The sequence below is a fragment of the Eutrigla gurnardus genome (genome assembly GCF_963514095.1).
Source record: "Eutrigla gurnardus genome assembly, chromosome: 8".
Taxonomy (NCBI): Eukaryota; Metazoa; Chordata; class Actinopteri; order Perciformes; family Triglidae; genus Eutrigla; species Eutrigla gurnardus.
The window spans coordinates 20,222,340-20,240,037 of record NC_139922.1 but is presented as its reverse complement, the minus strand read 5'-3'; the positions used below and the strand labels follow the sequence as shown (position 1 = coordinate 20,240,037).

General features: G+C 43.1%; 1 protein-coding gene across 1 annotated transcript in view; it reads right to left on the bottom strand.

Moving 5' to 3' along the window:
• The window catches only part of plxna2 (plexin A2), a 171,585-nt gene extending 170,581 nt beyond the window's left edge, over nt 1–1,004 (bottom strand). The window contains exon 1 of the mRNA XM_084014686.1: nt 399–1,004. The gene's annotated coding sequence lies outside the window, so the exon portion shown is untranslated. The remainder of the gene's footprint in view (nt 1–398) is intronic.
• Nucleotides 1,005–17,698: the final 16,694 nt, after the last annotated feature.

Sequence of the window (17,698 nt, the reverse complement as noted above, 5' to 3'; positions counted from 1 at the left end):
TCTGCTGGTCAAATTCTTCTGAAGATCTTACGGACACAAAAAGCAGCTCATCAGCCACAATTATGATGACTGGAAGCATCATCTCAGTAAAAAAAAGCCTGTAACTCAGCAGCTTATAATGAATGGGAATACAGCATGAATGATCCAGAGGGACACCTGTGAGTAAAGCCTGCTGTAGGAATAAATATCTTATATCATATGCATATTCTTCTAAAGCATCTACTTGAAAAAAAGCTACAATGAAATATTGAAAACCGGCTGCTACCTCATCAGAGCCGGCAGCCTATAATAAAAAATGTCTGTGTCTGCAGTGAGGGGAAATGAGCCCAAGATCGTGGTTGTCATTCGGGATTAAAACAAATGTTTACACAGCGAAAAGAGCGTTGAACGTCACTCACCTCTCCGTTTAAACTGGATCTCCCGGTTATCCCGTCGCCTCCAGCGGGCTGCTGTCCGTCTTCTGGGGGTTTCAACTGATGCGCTATAGACTCACATCCACAGGAGGGAGGAAAAAAAGAAAAAGAAAATGTTTCCAAATGCTCTATCTGGGGGGGAAAACGGCGTTTTTTTCGGAGATGCTTCAACAATTTGACATGTCTTCCAATTCCTTAAATCTGCTTTGGGAAGCTGTTAAGCGCGGCGGCGTCGTTCATTCAAGTAAAGACCCCAAAAATCGTCATCACAGCGAGTGATCGCAAATTCACTGCGTAAACTTCGCCGTCTGAACTGATCTCCGAGCGTCACTTCACTGGATCGCGTCAATGAAACGGCACATTCCTTCAGTTCGCGGCTCTCGCGTCCTCCAACGCTGCTCTACGCAACACGCGGGTTAATGCGCAAAGCCGCAGCCGGGGACTCGCCGATGCGTCCGGCGGGTGGGAGCGTTGAGCGCAGCGTCGGCTCAGACCCGCAGCAGCGTCGCTTTCTCACGGGGCTCTGCCGGACTGACACGGATTAGCGGCTCCATCAGTGTACAGTAGTGTTTGTGTGCTGCCCGCCTGCCTGCCTGCCTGCCACTGGCACACTGCGCGTTTAGAGCCAGCCCCCTCACACTCCGGCTCATTATGGTGTTAACTGTTTCCGCCCAAAGCAACAAAAAAAAAAGAAACAGCATCAGAGATGCACTAAGAAACATGTAGGATTCAGAAATGCAGTCTTAGAACAACGTGTAGGATTACACGAGGAAGAAGTAGCCTCTAAACACGTCGTAGTAGACATAAGGATTATGTCCTACACACACACACACACACACACACACACACACACACACACACACACACACACGAACCTGAAAACCAAAAGAACATATTACCAAAAAAAAAAAGATGCCAGAAGTTTCTAACAAACTATTTAGCATTTGCAGTTTGGATAACTCTCTGTTGATTGATTCATACAGATGTTGATTTTCAGTCCCTTTGGAAATAAATGACAAAATGTTATTGGTTGAATATCAATAACTGACGATGTATGTATGGAAATAAAGTCTTCTTACCCATCTGTTTGTTTGCGTAGCACCCACTGAACAGTCTCTCCCATCCAACTCTGTTTCTGTTAGAATACTGCCATCTATAGATGAGACGGTGAACTTGTCAGATGCACGTCTCTCCCTCTCTCTCTCATGACTTCTTCATTTCTTTCACTTTTTGATTCCTTCTCCCTCATTCTCTCCAGCTCAGTGATATATTTATTACACCACTCACCGGTGGAACTAAGCAGCTCAGGATTGTTCCAACTCCAGAGATAATAATCACAAAAACAAGGAGTTGTCAATCCTTGGAAGTTAGTCCCTATAATTCGCCATGGCATCAGTGACACAGTGCCCTACATCTGTTTAGTTGTTGAATGTCCATGTTACTTGTGCTACAGATGCCATCGTGCACTTATTTCGACGGGAATTCATAAATGATAAATCTGTGTTGACTTCCATCACCGATGATACCTGAACTCTCCATGTCTTTTCTAGCTCCTCTTTCAGCCCTTGGTATTATTCTGTATATATAATTACATGGAATGACATTGAAGTAGTACAAGTACAAGTAGAAGTCATGCAATACACCAAAACCAATCCCCTGTCTTCTTGCATCTGTGCCCTTGGTGGGTTATGACAAAAAAAAAAGTAGGCTATCCACATTCTCTGATGCATCAATAATGCAGAGTGGGGGAAAGGGAGCCAGTGTCTGCCATCAAAAGTATTGCAAAACTGCCAGGAGGAAGAAGATGTGGAACAAGCAGTGTAAGTACACTAAAAGCACAGTGCCCACTTCAAGACAGGGTCAATAGCTGGAGGGCGTCCATATTGGAATTCCACCGCCCTACCTCTCGAATGGATCTTAGTCAACCCTGGGTGGCAGAGGTAATCAAATACTGACTTTTTCAATCCATTACTCACGGCCCGTTTGGAGAAGCCCCCGCTTGGAACAAGCTGTGATTTGTTTGATTGGAATATAACTCAATTGATATTGAAAGAACAGGTTGCACAGAACTGTCTGTTTTGTGAATAGAGAGCTGATTAGACTCACCCATCTGGGTTATTACGGTAGAAATCCATCCATCACGAACAACTGACGGGTTGCCGTTTCTGGCTTTAATCATTACAACTTTTAGAAAAGGATCAATGAGAATTGCAAGAACCGTAATTAGCCTTAAGTATCCATACTTGCCCCGTGTTGTAGATAGAGCAACAGATGTCGGACACCGTGTCAGGATGGTCCAGGTTCACAGAGGTAGCCTGGACACTCAGCCAGTTTCAGTCTTGGCACCTTCCCCACCCTGGATCTGAAATCAAAGGACACATCATTGGCCATTAGGCTGTTGTCAGATCAGCAAGCCATTTGTCACTTTATATCTATGTTTACATTTGGAATCGGACCAGGTGGCCGTTTCTGTAGAGAGTGAGGCAAGAAACCAACGGGATTCAAAGCCCACTGCGTGTGAGAAGGTTAATGCCGTAATTATGATTGCGTTGTGGAGTACCTCCTGTTTATCTCCGGATGTACGAGGCGGCTGGGCGGGGGGGGGCATGTGTGACGGGAGATAGAGGGGGGTAAATCGTGGCAAAGCACAAAGCTTATTTGTTGGAAGATCAGTTCAGTGAGCAAATGAAACCAGTGGCCAGGTGGAAGGGTGTGAGCATTGCTAGGAAATGAGGCTCCCGACGGTAATGTGGAGAGATGGCCGTCTGCATGGCTGCCGCTTGACCGCTAGCTGATCAAAGTGCTCGCATTTCATACTAAGTTGGAAGGTTTCAAAGGGGCCTCTAGTGATGCCTTTAATTCTCCCTCCCTCCAGCCATATCTGAAGACATCACGGGGGAATGTTGCAACCTGTCGACTCCATCCAAACTCCATTCCATCTCTGTGACCGTGCATCTGCCTGACTGGAGAGAAAAATCAAAGAAAAACTAAACCGTCCGTGTCATATGATGGCAATTATCTCTGTTCCAGTGTTAAACCATCTCAGTTATAATTGGAAACATTTGTGTTTACCTGCTTTTCCTTTTTAATATAAATGTAAATTATCAACATGCAAACAAAAAACTGCAACATCATACACCTTCAAATGTAATTGGTCAACATTAACTTACCTGCACATACATAGACTCTTAGTACCAACTAGAACCATATAGGGTTATGAGGGGGAAAAAACACTCTTTATGTTCCCTTTTATATCCCATAAAACTTTGTAAAAAAAATGTAATTCCATATTAACATGAAATATTATTCTGTTATAACAGTATAGTAGATCGTTTACCATGTGGGAAACCAATACTACCTGATTTGTTTACTTCTTGTGCGAAATATTACAGTACGTAAATATCGGACACCTGCATTAATATCCCACAATGCAATACTGTTGTTATGCGTTCATAACAGACAATGGCGGAAAGCTCTGTAACGTCAGTGACACTTCAAATTATGTGTGGGTATAAGATTTCACTTTGCTTGGCGTAATATTTTTTTGAAATTAGTTCATAACTTGGTCACATGAGGATGGCACTGGTTACCATGGTTACACGTCTCCAAGGAGACAGCAAGGAGGAAGTGACGTGGTAATTATAGTTCAGGTTACAACTGTTTTTTCACACAAAAGTATTGAGAAGGCTAGCACACATATTGAGTGATTTTGGACACAGCACCTTTCTTTAACAAGGTTCTGGGTAGAACCGCAGCCCTTCATGTGGAACTCTTATTTCTAACAGTGGCCCAAACATACAAACATACAGTACTTTCTCATTCCATCCTGCAGGTAATGACCAGAGAAGTTATTTGTTATTCTCATTGCAGGGCTGTAGGAGACCACAATGTGCAGCGTCATTGGATGTGTGCGTCATCTGAACCAGGTCTATTATAGGAGTCCACTACCGGTGCTTATTTAACACAATCCACCTGTTCTAATGGATACCGGATGCACGCACAAAATGCTCTCGGGACGACTGCCATGCAATCAGCAGTGTCACACACATACACTCTCACACACAGAACTCACATTCGTACAGGTGGCCCGTTGCATCAGTAACGAGATGCCCGCCACCACGATGAGGATGATTGGCCAGTTCTGCTGCTCCACGCTGAGGAGGAAAATATTGAGAGAAGTCAAATAAATCCAAACAGCATCATGCGCACTTCAAGTTTTAGTCAACAAACTAGCAGTCGCATCAAAACGATGATCTCAGTGAAAGTTTTCATTGCTGTGATTTTGTTTCCTCTTCAGGGAAAATAACCCACTCTGAAGTTCAAATTTCCACAGAGATGCAATCACAGGAGACGTGGTAATTGCAAGCTGCTCTGATATGTTTGCTGAGTGAGGCATTGTACTCTTTTTTTTCCCCTCCTCCTTCTTTTTAATTATTTTGTCCTTGCTCGAAGGCATTCCATGAGCTGCAGCCTTGTGCTGTAATCTCACACATCAGACTTGTGGCGGGAAAACGTGGACTCAGATGTCACCCGTATGGAAACATGGCACCTCAAAAATAGCAGCAGAGAGAGAGAGAGAGAGAGAGAGAGAGGGAGAGAGAGAGGGAGGCAAAAGTACAGATGGTCCATCTTTCAACACATCAGTGCTCCAATCGAGCTGTCAGACAAGATGAATAATGATGATGTAAAAAAAACAATTAAGTACTCTGTGCCCACAGCTACAGCAACATCTAAAATGCTTAAGAAAATAGTTAGACTCCCAATTTGTTGTACAGTTTATCGGTCATGCTAACAAGCAAACTATATTTGGAAGGCACATTGTCATTCCAGGTGGAATGACAATGTGCACAACCACCGAAGTTACAGCCACGAACACAATGGATAGTGTTGAGATCAAACTTCAGACAGAAGTGACTCTAAATGACATGATGAATGTGAATGAAAACCGTTAAGAGGCAGGAATAAAGGGTGACATACTCAAGATTTGCAACAAACCGGTTCAAAGTGAAGTAAAACCAATAACATCGTAAAAACCATGACATGTACGTAAAAATGATTAAAAAATGAAGAATGAAAGAATTAAGATTACATAGACGCAGATGCTCAACATTGCAAGCACATGGGAAGAAAGCGAGGGAGACGAAGAGCAACACCGAGGGGGAAAAAAGGCCTTTTACAATGCAGAACACCTCCATTAGACAGGTGGCTGTTTTAATAAGATGCTTATCGGAATGTGGAATCTCAGGAAATTGCTGGCTATTTATTTCACTGGGGCTGCTCACTTTGTCTCGGCTCTTGATAAAGCATTTTGTTTTAATTAGACACATTTTCACACTCCTCCAGGGATGACCTCTTAAAATAGTGAAGTGGGCGCTGCTAAGAGGAGCAGGCAGCCAGGAACGAGCTCCACCGCGCATCTCAATCAATCCTCGTCCACGCTCATCTCCGGGGCCCGGGACCAAATCACACGAGTCACCATTTCAGCAGAACCAAATGTTTTAATGGGGTAATCTAGAGGATATATATATTTTTTTCCATTCCTTCCTCATTTGCAGTTGGAAATGAGACAATGCAATATGATGCATCGTTTTGCATACTAACGAGGCACCTTGGATCTCCTTATCCGTCATGGCTATGAGGATAGTTCCGCAACAATGATGGACACATTTTCTGACTCATGTGCGTTACAGAGGAAATACGATCGCTTTATCCATAGTATCTGTATAAGAGAGGAGGGAAATCCCACCGACTGGCTGCGTCGGGTGGGATTACAGTCCCACTTTGGCTCACTTTTTGATTGTAGCTATTTACAGTCACGGGGAGCAAGCTTGTGGATGTCAAACATGATTTTAGGGCTTATGGGCCCCGTTAAACAGAGAGAACAACATATCCCATCAGCATCTGCTACTCCCTGCATTGCATCAATATAAAAATGGTTGTAGGACCAGATGCATGTGGGTGAAGGGGGGGGAAACTGCCAGATAAATCTACAAAATATCATCAAACTGCAGCCAATTTGACATTCGCTTCTGGATGCGACACAGGAATCATTGGGCTCTTTGACAGAAAGAGTTCAAGCGGCCCTCGCGTGTCACCTCATTTCATTTCGGTTACTTCCAACTAACACAGGGGGGGAAAAAGATAGATAGAGGACAAAGCAATTATATCCACCATTACATGCCATCACGCCCCGATCTCCAAGGTATGAGAGGGGCGAGAGCCGTGGTGCAGAGGGTGAGACTGATGAGGGCTTACCAGTAGCTCAGGACCTCGCTCTGCTCCAGACGGGGATTGAGGTCTTCTTCCTGCCTACATGTCCATAAGGTAGCATGCAATCACAATGATACCTTAATCCAGCCTGGCCTTTCACACGGGGCCCCTGTCAGTGCTCATCCTGATAGGAAATGTAAATGGGGGCTTGAAGATGTCAATAGGGAAATGCCAGCATCACAATTAACTCCATAATTTTCTTTTTCTCTGTGCCACAGAGGAAAAAAACTAAAGGACACAGAGTGATGAATTCAGAAAGACCATTAACTGACCACTAACTACATTCACCTGCAAACCCCCCCACACACAAACACGTGTCCATATGACACACCATCACACACAGATGCAGAGATAAAACAAATCTGTATTATGCTAATCATTTTCTGCACATGTCCCATATGATCCATATTCATCATCAGTAATTCCATAAGCAATAATCCATGTTTTCACAGCTAGGTTTTTTTTTTCTACCCTCAGGTTTCTCAGTGTCATTTGAAGATTCTTACGAGGCTGTTTTAAGCTTCAACTTCCGGTAAGCAGAGCAGGAAGCCCGATAGCAGCATCTAGCATCCCGATACTTCACACCGTGTCCTACAAATATTCGTTGGCTTTGCCAAAAGATTAAAATGAGATTAATCCACAGTTTCATTTCTTCGTCATGAATTATTCACCAGTGAAATAGCTGCGAAGCACCACCAAATGTATCCTGTAGGAGTTCTGGCCTATCATCATCTAGAAAAATGATATTAAAAATGGAGGTTTTGCCTGAGGACTGCCTTAAAAATTCCTCATCTGTTCTCCCGGAGACATATCCGAGACGCCTCGCCTCTTCCACTGAATACATTCAACGCAAGTGTGACTGTTAAATGCAATGGAACGAGCATCCATTTCAAACATGCATTGAATAAACGCTCCGATAGCTTGAGAATGAATTGATAAACGCCGTTTCAAATCTTTTCAATTAATGCATTTAAAATAGGATAACGTGTTGCTTCGGTAGGGTGGTCCGCCGAATATGGATACATCTATATTAAAGATAGTCAGTAGCAGCTTAATTGGCCAAGTATGTGTACATATACAGGAACTCCCGTTTAAACTGGCTCTCAATGCATTTACACACAGTACCAAGACCATGTATTTCTAGGAAGACACACAGATAGGGACATAGAGATAGAACAAGAACAACAAAGTTGTTTTTATGGCCATCCATACCTGGCGGATGTCTCTTAAGCTCAGTTATCTTTGGTCAGTTGCAACAAAAAGCACAACAAAGAAGACAGCAGCAACAGAGGGGCAGCAGTCGGAGACCTCGTCTCTCCCTGAATGTGATTTCTGAGCTCCCTCTCTCTCTCTACGCTCTGCCATAGCTGCCTCTAGACACCAGGCCAAAGAAAACTAATCTTAAAATATGTCTACTATGTCTTTCTCCCATTCCTTTTTGTCTTCCCCTCTTTGACATGGCCTTTAGTTCTCTCCTCTTTCTGCCTGCCTGTCTGTGTGCGCATGTAGGTGTTTGAGAGACAGCGAGAGAGCACATCATGATTTCCTCTCCAGGGAGATGTGACCAGCCAAACCGCTCCAGCCTCAGCAACGCTACTATTTTTGTGCAGCCTTCCCTGGCACATGTCCCGTGCTGCACAAGCAAACATGGCTGATGGCAGGGACGCTCCGGCATGATTTCCAAACACAAGCCCAGGAGCACGGATCCATGTTCTTGTTTTCAGGGTTTTCAATTATCTTCTTTTTGTTTGAAGAGGCAAACATGTTATTGCAAGATAGTTGTGGTCGCAGGAAATGTCAAATAGGAAGGAAAATAAGTAGCCGTGGCAGCCATATGCTGGAGGGTGCGCGAGAATTGCATAACAATGCATATTTCTTAGCAACTCTAGCTAAAAATGAAACTGAATGTTATTGTTGTTGCTGCTAAATAGTGTAGAAATGTCGGGATTGGATGAGACTGGGACTGTTTGTTACCATGGTGTACTTTTCCTGCTTCATTTTGTTTGTCTCGTTTTGATTTGTTCACACATGCTAAAGGAGGGAAACTATTTCCAGTGACATGCATGATGGCGACTTTGGACCGTCTCTCATGTCTTTAGTGTGGCAGTAATACAAGAAAACATTAAAAAAAAAATCACATTGTGTAATAATGATACTCATTACCTGGAGAGGTTAAAAGGCTCCACACGTTTCTACATAGAAACCTGTGGAGCTAACATTAGCGTTAGCACATCATTAATTAGCGTTAGCACGTCTATGCTGTGCAAGCGACTGAAGGCATATTTAATGTGAACACATGCTGCTTTTGCTTTGTAATGATTGTAACAGTGAATAAAGACCCACCCAGCTTTAAGGGAACAGTGGTTATCCTTTATTTCCGTCCTCTGATGTTCATTTCCACACTCTCTGTGGGCTTTAGCTTCTATCTTTATCTTTTTAACCTGTTTTTGCTGCTGACTCTATTCGACAGACAGCATATATCCTTCAAACTCATATTGTAGACCCTACTGTCTGCTTCTCTTGGAAATCTTTTTTTTTTTTTTACAAAAATATCATATTTAATCAGGGAGTGCCGTTAGTGACAGTGAGGGTTCCATGGTAGGTCTGACCAGCGTAGCAGTGGGAGGCAGTACTTGGTCAACAATGTAACGCTGTATATAACAAGACAGTCGGTGCGACGCCTCATTGCCACAGTGCCATGACATGGATATCCTGCAGTACCTTGACATGACATATATTTAAGCTGCATGTGCTGTAATGATAAATCTCCCACATTTAGGGAACTCCTGAGAACCCAGAAAACACAACTGGATTCTGCTACTACTGCCAGCATGCAGCTCTGTGCCCAGAAGGCTAATGAGTTGAATGAGTTCTGCTGCAGAAATGAAATATAATTCATACGTGTTTGAACGATGTGTATAAAGGTATCCCTGCAGTGCCCAGGAGGGTGGGCATTACACCCCCTAACACGAACGCCGATTGAAAATGAACAGCATAATAGTCTGTCTCCGTAGATGCATCATTGCTTTTGTGCATTGTCTTCTTCTTTTTTTTATATTAGTGTGGCTAATTACCAACTGCACTCTCAGTGGTAAATTACAAAGTCTGTAATTTAAAAAAAGGGGTTTGTCAGGGACACCCAGCGTGTCTCTGCGTGACTTTTAACAGCTCTGTAAAATGGCAGTTAAATGTTTATGAAGTATATCGGCAAAAGGGTTGGATCCGCTACAGCATGAGACAATGCCAGGTTCAGCGACACATTATTTAGCGCCATTACCAGGAAATGGAGTGAAAGGGGCATTTAATTGGCCTTTTTCGATTGCAGTGTAAACCCATGTGGTAAACCCATGTGGTGAACCCAGACCATCAAAGCACAATTTTAAGGTTATAGTCAACACTTCTTTGTATGGAGCATACTTCAATATTGCTCTTTTCAAACAACTGACAATATTGGGGTTCTCAATGAGTTACCCACTAGGGCTGTTTCAAATCAGAGCAGACTGGAAACTATCATCTGCTCACCATTGAGGCTGCACTTAAACTGCCACAATTATTCCCACATCTTTTCAAACATTAAAACAGCTTATCATGTTACCAGTACACTAATATATATATATATATATATATATATATATATATATATATATATATATATATATATATATATATATATCAATTTATTAATTAATTAATAAAAAAAGTTTATAATTTTGTTCAGATAATACACAGATGCACAGGGGGATAAATAGATTTATGATATGGAAGATGGAAGATGGGGAGTTAGTGTGTATTTTGGTGGTGGGGGACTCATAGAATATCTAATGCCCAGTTTGCAGCAAGGCAGTGTTCGATTTCTCCTCAATTCTCCACTGACAGACAGAATAAGCTGCCAGTCAGCCAGTCCATCCCGTCCACCTGCAAAAGTGTTGATTTGCCTGTAAGCCGCCCAAGGCTGATTGATTCCTGAGTGAAAGCTTCAGGCACATGATTGACACCACATGATTACTGCTCACACATGACTGCTGTTCTCCAGACTGCAGGCCTCATCACATTATGACCGCAGATAGGAAAGCAGCAAAACATTAAGATTACTTTACATCCCCTCCAGAGCATGACACAGTCACGTTTTTCCTCAAGGCGTGCTTTTCGCAGCTCATGTGCATTTTCAAGTGTGCTTTGTTAAGCTGCAAAAATTAATAACTTTGAGGTTTGCAACAGAAAAGTCATTTAATGTGAAATCCATAAGGCTATAGTCCTAATGTAGCATGACGCGAGCTTCCCTCTGAGAGTTATAGAGTTAATGGAGCTACGACCCAATGAGATATCGCAGAAGGAGGGGATAAAAGGGGAGGGGGGGAACACATTTTCGTTTTATTTGAAAAAGACGGCAGTTTGAGACCTCCAGCTGCACGTATGAGTTTGGGATTTCTGCAGTGTGTTAATAGGCGCATGGCATCATGTGTGTTTTGTCACGGATAAAGAAGGAGCAGTGTGTATCTCTCGACAGTGAAGTGAATTATCCATTTCTAATGTCCCATTGCACCTCGTGATCCCTGTGGAGTAGACAGAATTGGATCATAATTGAATCACTCGCAGCAATTATGATTGCATGCCCTTGGCTATACAGTAGCACGGTGTCACGGTGACACGGTGCACCACACACTACCGCTAACACGCAACAGCACTCGTGTGCCTCCACTCCTACACACAAGGATAGTCTCTTAACCTCTAAACCAACACTGGTAGGATTTTTAGGAGACGACTGCTCTTTGCATGAGCCGATCATCATGAAGACATTTGACTCAAAGCTTTCACTCTTGGCAAATACCCGGTGGCAATCGGGGGGGGGGGGGGGGGGGCTTATAACTAGTGCTTCGGTGTTCTGCTGTTCTGCTGAAGTCTCACCCACACTCTGTACGTAATATAGGTCTACAACATTTCATGGATGCAAGCCAAGGCAATCAACTAGGCTATACAGGCTTTGCACACACTTTACCAAGGCTTACATCGTTAACCATAAGGTCAAGGAATAAAGCTGAAAAATTGGATGCTGATGGGGAACACCGTTACAATATTCATGCTATGTTTTCATCAGGTGTATTCTTGTAAAATGGGATAGTAGCATGGTAGTAGTATGTTCACCATGTGGTCGGACAGCACAGGATGGCAAGGCAGTAGCACGAGCCGGGGAAGCTGGTTAGCCTCAGATGAATGCAGCCCTTTTAGCTCTAAACTCACCACCTCTTCGTTTAACCCTACCCGTCCGCTGAGCAGCGAGACATCCCCGATCACCGAGAGTTTTAAGGTTGCCAGGCAACAACTGCTCATGAGTGCTGGTACACAGGATGTACGGCTGTGTCTGTTCTGCTTGTTCACGCAGATGTGACCAGGAGGAGCAGAGGCCAGAGGCAAATACATCTCTAAGAGAGGGGGAACCGTGGCATGGGGTCCGGTCTTCCCGCACTCGGACATTTAAGCATCGTTTAAGGATCCAGAGAAAACCGGATGTTTGTAGTAACTAATTCAGCCTCCACATTCTCTAGACACTGACTGAATTGTTGGGAAACAATGACTCAAGGACTTGGCACTGACACATTTACTGACATATTTATTTACTCAGGATTTAGAGCACGTTATGGGCTTTTTGCAGGTTAGCCATTGCGTGGTGTAAATGCATTTCGGGAGTGTTTTCCGAATGTGAAGAATGATTCGAGAAATGTACCAAAGCAACGGAGATAAACTGTAATTTAAGAACTATTTTATAGCTCAGATGACTCCGACTTAATGCGCCCTCACTGTGACTGAACCACTTATCTCCAAACACTTGAGGAGACAAATAGTTACAGGCAGTTGTAAAAAGGGGACATGCCATTTATCTGAGCCTTTTATCTCAAATGAAGGAATCTTACCCCTTCAAATTAGCATAGGATTTTGGTTAAGAACAAACAGGCAGTGCATTAAGTACAGAACCTCTAAATTAACATAATTGTGTGGGCAATTACGCTAAAAGTGTGGAGTGAGTCTTTTTTCAAAGTAAGCTTGATCTCGTTTTAGAAGATTGAATTTGCTAATTCAGTTATAGGCCACTATCTTCAGCAGTGGCATTGACCCTGTGTTATGCCAAGCCACTCACTGGGGGGGAAAGGGAGCGGGTGTCATGAAATTAAAACCGGAGGGCAAACACTCATCCGTTATATACATTTCCTGGCATTCAGGGCCCCTTAGACTCTGATATATGCCACACACTGAAAAGCAGTTTTGTTCAATTAGGCCATCAATGACAAACTCTGGTTTGAAAGTGTAAAATGTAGATGTCTAGATACTCTAACATATGCCTCAATTAAGGGTTAAATATTGAAGTTTAAGCGACATATAGGCCAATAAAATCAATCTAAAGCTAATAAATGAAGGTGTGTAAGTGGTTCCAGCCCTGCGTGGTGAGAGATGACTTGAGGTGTATTTTTGTTTCTTTGGGTGCAAGCGAGTACAAAATGAGCACACGTCAATGGGTGAGAGAGCGAGCCCACAGGTGTATGTGTTTGTCTTGGCCCCTGGCTGTGACCATGGCTCTCTCTTTGGTTTGTTCCGTGTGAAACCAAATCTCTTGTTCAATCCTTTAAACTGCCCTCACCTCTTCCACCATTAAAGCAATTACACTTTGGGCCATCAGATTTTCCAACCCGATAATAGCGGCTGGTGTGCTTTTCCCCCCCTGACTCGGTTCTTTCAGGGTCTGTGGAACCAATAACGAAGGACTTACCAACCTGTTCTCACTCCCAGCTCATCAAATAGCATGGTTGGTGGCTCTGAGCCTCCAGCTAGGATGCTAGGTACCCCTCTTGCATCAGTTTCTGCTTGTTACATGCATGCTGTCTTTCCAAAACAAACTTCCAAAATAGGTTTACTTAGTTTTTAGATTCACTTACACAACACTACTTGACCAGGCTTAGAAAAAATGTGGGTTAAATTGAGTTTATGATTTTAAGTCTGTTACGTAATTGCCGGTCATAAAGTTCGGAAGTTACGTAACAAACCTATGGAAAAATTACTAAACGCTGAATTGGTTTCACATGGGACACGAACAGTGATCTCCTGGGTGAAAGTCCTGTGTGTGTTTGACTCCACTCCCCTCTGGCTGCTTGCCCTGCATTTCTATAGCCTTTTTCTAGTCTTTTCAACTACTCAAAGTGCTTTACACCACATTCAGTCTACATTTACTGGTTGGCACACATTCATACGCTGATGGCAGAGCAGCCACCTGCACATCGGGAGCTAATTTAATCCAACTCACTCATTCACACAAGCCGATGGCACAGCAGTTTTCTCGTTCTTTAAAATAAGTCAGTTGTTCTCTATAATACGTCAGTTGTTCTCTGACCGTCTTAACGGTCGACACAGTTGGGTTTGTTGAAAGCCTGTTGAGTCCCATCAAACGCTAAAAGGTGCCTTGATGAGTAACTGACCAAGTCGCAGTATTTGTACGCTGTATTATACATGAGAACGAGTTGGTTTACACAGAGTTTATATTATATTTGAAGTCCCTGTATATTATACTCTAAGTCAGTGTCAGATGTGATTTGCTGCTGTCAACAAAAAAAGTTGACTTACAGTAAAAGCATTCTCTTGAATCTGATGATTATAAATGATTGAATGATTACAGTACAATACTTAATATAATCCTCTCTTCCTGTGGTTGACTACCTTTTCTCCCCCCCCCCCCCCCCCCCTGCAGTAAAATCCACAAATGGAACCACTATTAGTCACAACTGAGACGGGTGTTGATATAGCAGACTCTTGCCGCATTGCTCAAAGTCCCCAGGTTGGTAGCAAGACACATTCCAGACTCACAGGGGAAATAATGGAGTTTCTGTGGCATTGTAGCAATCTAATGCAGATTTCCTTTTGAAGTTTGCAATTGAAAACAAAGCAACCAAGTACTTTTATCAACTGATATTATACACTATACATATCATCTTCAATTAATCTATGTACCAGTCTTTCCACAAATTAAACAACCTCCCTTAGTTGCCTCTCATCTCTCTCAGATCAGAAAATCCACACTGGACCAACTATAATAAAATCACTTAAAAGCTAAAAAACAGTCGTGGACTTGTCTGCTTGAAATGTATTCATTTCACATTTGCAGATACCTTTTCCCATTTGGTTTGTAGCAATCTTGTTTCCCCCCGCCACGTAGCTGATGTGCGACTGAGCCTCTGACCTCTGCCCTTCACGGTTCGTGTGACTTATATCGACTCCGAGGATGACTGCCCCCGCTAACTGCACATCTGTGTGTCCGCTCACACAAAGGCTGGCTCGCCTGTTATCAAAAGTCAGATCTGGATGCGACTACAATCCATTTCCCTCCTCACTCCGAAGTCTCCTTCGCCACCTCATGACAGCAGCTTTTCCGCCTCATTTCACTTGAGATAGCCGCGTCACGCGGACAACAGGGACGTCTCTGCGGTGACCCCCCCTCCTCAATCAGCGACGCATATATTTGATGGAGTTCTGTAGCGGCGGAAACAAGGAGGAGCGGATGACATTGTATCCTTGTAAACAGAATCCGAGGAGCCACTACTCTAAGGCACTGAGGTCTAAAGGGCACACCAAGGATAAGTGTTTTGCTTGATGAGCTTTTAAAAGTCAGTCTGGGTCCAAATCTCTTGAAAGGCTCATTTAACCCTGATCCTCCTTCTGAAATGGCAATTTGATTTGTCCGGTGGTTAATGTACTAGAGGGCCCTTAATGTAATTTGAAGGCAGGTGGGGGTGTTGGTGGGGAGACACGGGCAGAGATTGTTTTAAGTAAAACGTGCTTTACAGTTCACCCTTAGCTGGCCAACGGAGGATTGAGGGCATCTCTGGCTCATCAGTGCAGCCTCTGATGAGACCGACAAAAAGGCAGCATTCTTTGTCTTTATCACACAGAGAACGAGGACTTTGTTAGGCCCTCCGTAATAAACTGAATGCAGCCACAAACTGAGTTTCCTCAGCTGCTCACCTGCTGATGAACCACTGTTGCTCAAAAGAGTGCACCTTCACTGACCTAGCTACCACTGCCTCCCTCTCCCCTTTCAACCTGAAGAAGCCAGCACTATTCTATTACAGCGGCTGGAAAAAAAAAAACAGATTGAAGCAGCGTTGGCAATTACTTCGTAACACCTTGTGATGACTTTGTGCAGCAGGAGAAGGATTCGGTTATTGCATTACAGTCAATAGAGTTTCTGACACCAGGATTGGGGTTGGCTATGTCCGACAATTATTGTAACTTTCAGAATCTGACAATCAGACATTCACACCCACTTTGGACGTGACTGGCGAGCTGTGCACAGGAGCAAGGGTTTCTTTCATGTGCTTTCTGAATTTTCACGCAGCAATTTCTTCAATTTCACGTCAAACACTATGAATGTTGAGAAACAGTCTTAAAGTAATTAAAATGTTATTGTGTGTACTTTATACCTCAAGTGTGATAATTCAGGAGCTATGAACACTTTGTACCAATACTAGTGGAATTACAGGATTTTCCAGAATCAAATCAAATCCAAAATTCAAATTAAAAATCAAATGTACTTTAACACACACTCCTTTATTACAGTTTGATCCGCCGCAGATTACATTTGAAGATCTTATTTGAACGTTACAATTTATCTTTGCCCAAATTAACCTTTACTTTCGAGCCCTTATCCCCAGTACCTATGATACCGTCAAATCTTTTTTTTAATAGCTATGATTTTAAGGGCACCGATTAATGTATAAAAAGTAAAATATTAAAAAACATGTAACTTCCAAAAGCATGCTGCGAGTGAAAGAATCATGTTTTTTTCTTTTTTAACTATCAACTATATTTCAGGATAAGAATAACACAAATGTATCCAATCAGTGTATGGATGTGTGTGCATGTTGACATGTAAAGCGCTTCCATCTACCATTAAAAGCAACCTCCTTTTATGAAATTCTTGTCATTTTCATGTGAACAATATTAACATGTGACTGACATCTGACTAATACACCAGGTTTTTCTTAACAGTATTTGCATCGTCCTGTTACTTCTACACTAGATAAATACAGAACACATGACACGTTAGCATGGAGCATTATGAGGTGTTAAAAAGCACCTTCGACAGATTTGGGTAAGTAATATAACTACATTCTTTCGCTGTGAAATAAATGAGTAAAGTAATGACAGATGAGCTGCATACCCCCCCCCCCCCCCCCCCCCCCCCTCAAAGAAAGGGAAGAGAGGAGAACTGTTGTGAAAAGTGGTTGACCTTCAGGGAACCAAGGTTACAATCCTGAGCACAGCTGGTGAGAGAGGCTGACAGTTTACTCACTGAATTAATGATACAAGTCAAGGTCAAGTGTTAACTGATTATACGCTCCATATGCAGCCAGGGGAAGGAAAAAAAAAACATGTTGCAAATTCCTTTACACCTGGAGACGCGATTATGCACCAATTCCTAAGTCGCATTTAGTTTTCTCCCAACCTAGCGACTGAAAGAGCAGCAGTGGGAACCAGTGGGAACCATACTTTAGGCACGTACGCGTTCACTGCCTGTCTGTGCAACCTTCGCTTCCCGTTGCCAGTTTGGAGCCCAGCAGAGTATGAGGAGATCGGTCACAGAGGCAGAGCAACATCCTGAAAACATGTAATCAGTATCTGGCTGCTGTTAATTGAAGATGTTAGTGCAGCGGAGTGTTTAATGACACAGGAACCTTCTTGTCCAGCCACAGATGGACTCTAGCCCCCCACACACACACACACACACACACACACACTCTTGTCAGCCTTTCACCAATGATAACGTGATGAGAGAAGGTGCACCAAGGCCGCCTCACTCTGAAAAAAGCTTTGACAGCTGCGCCATTTCACAGAAAGGGAGAGACTAAAAGACGGACAGCAGTGATAGCATGCCTGATTTACATATTCATTACAAATAAATACCTCTTTAAAAAGGGTTGCCATCAAAACCATTCAACTGTTGGAAGTGCATCAAAGCAGCATGTTTTCCTGAT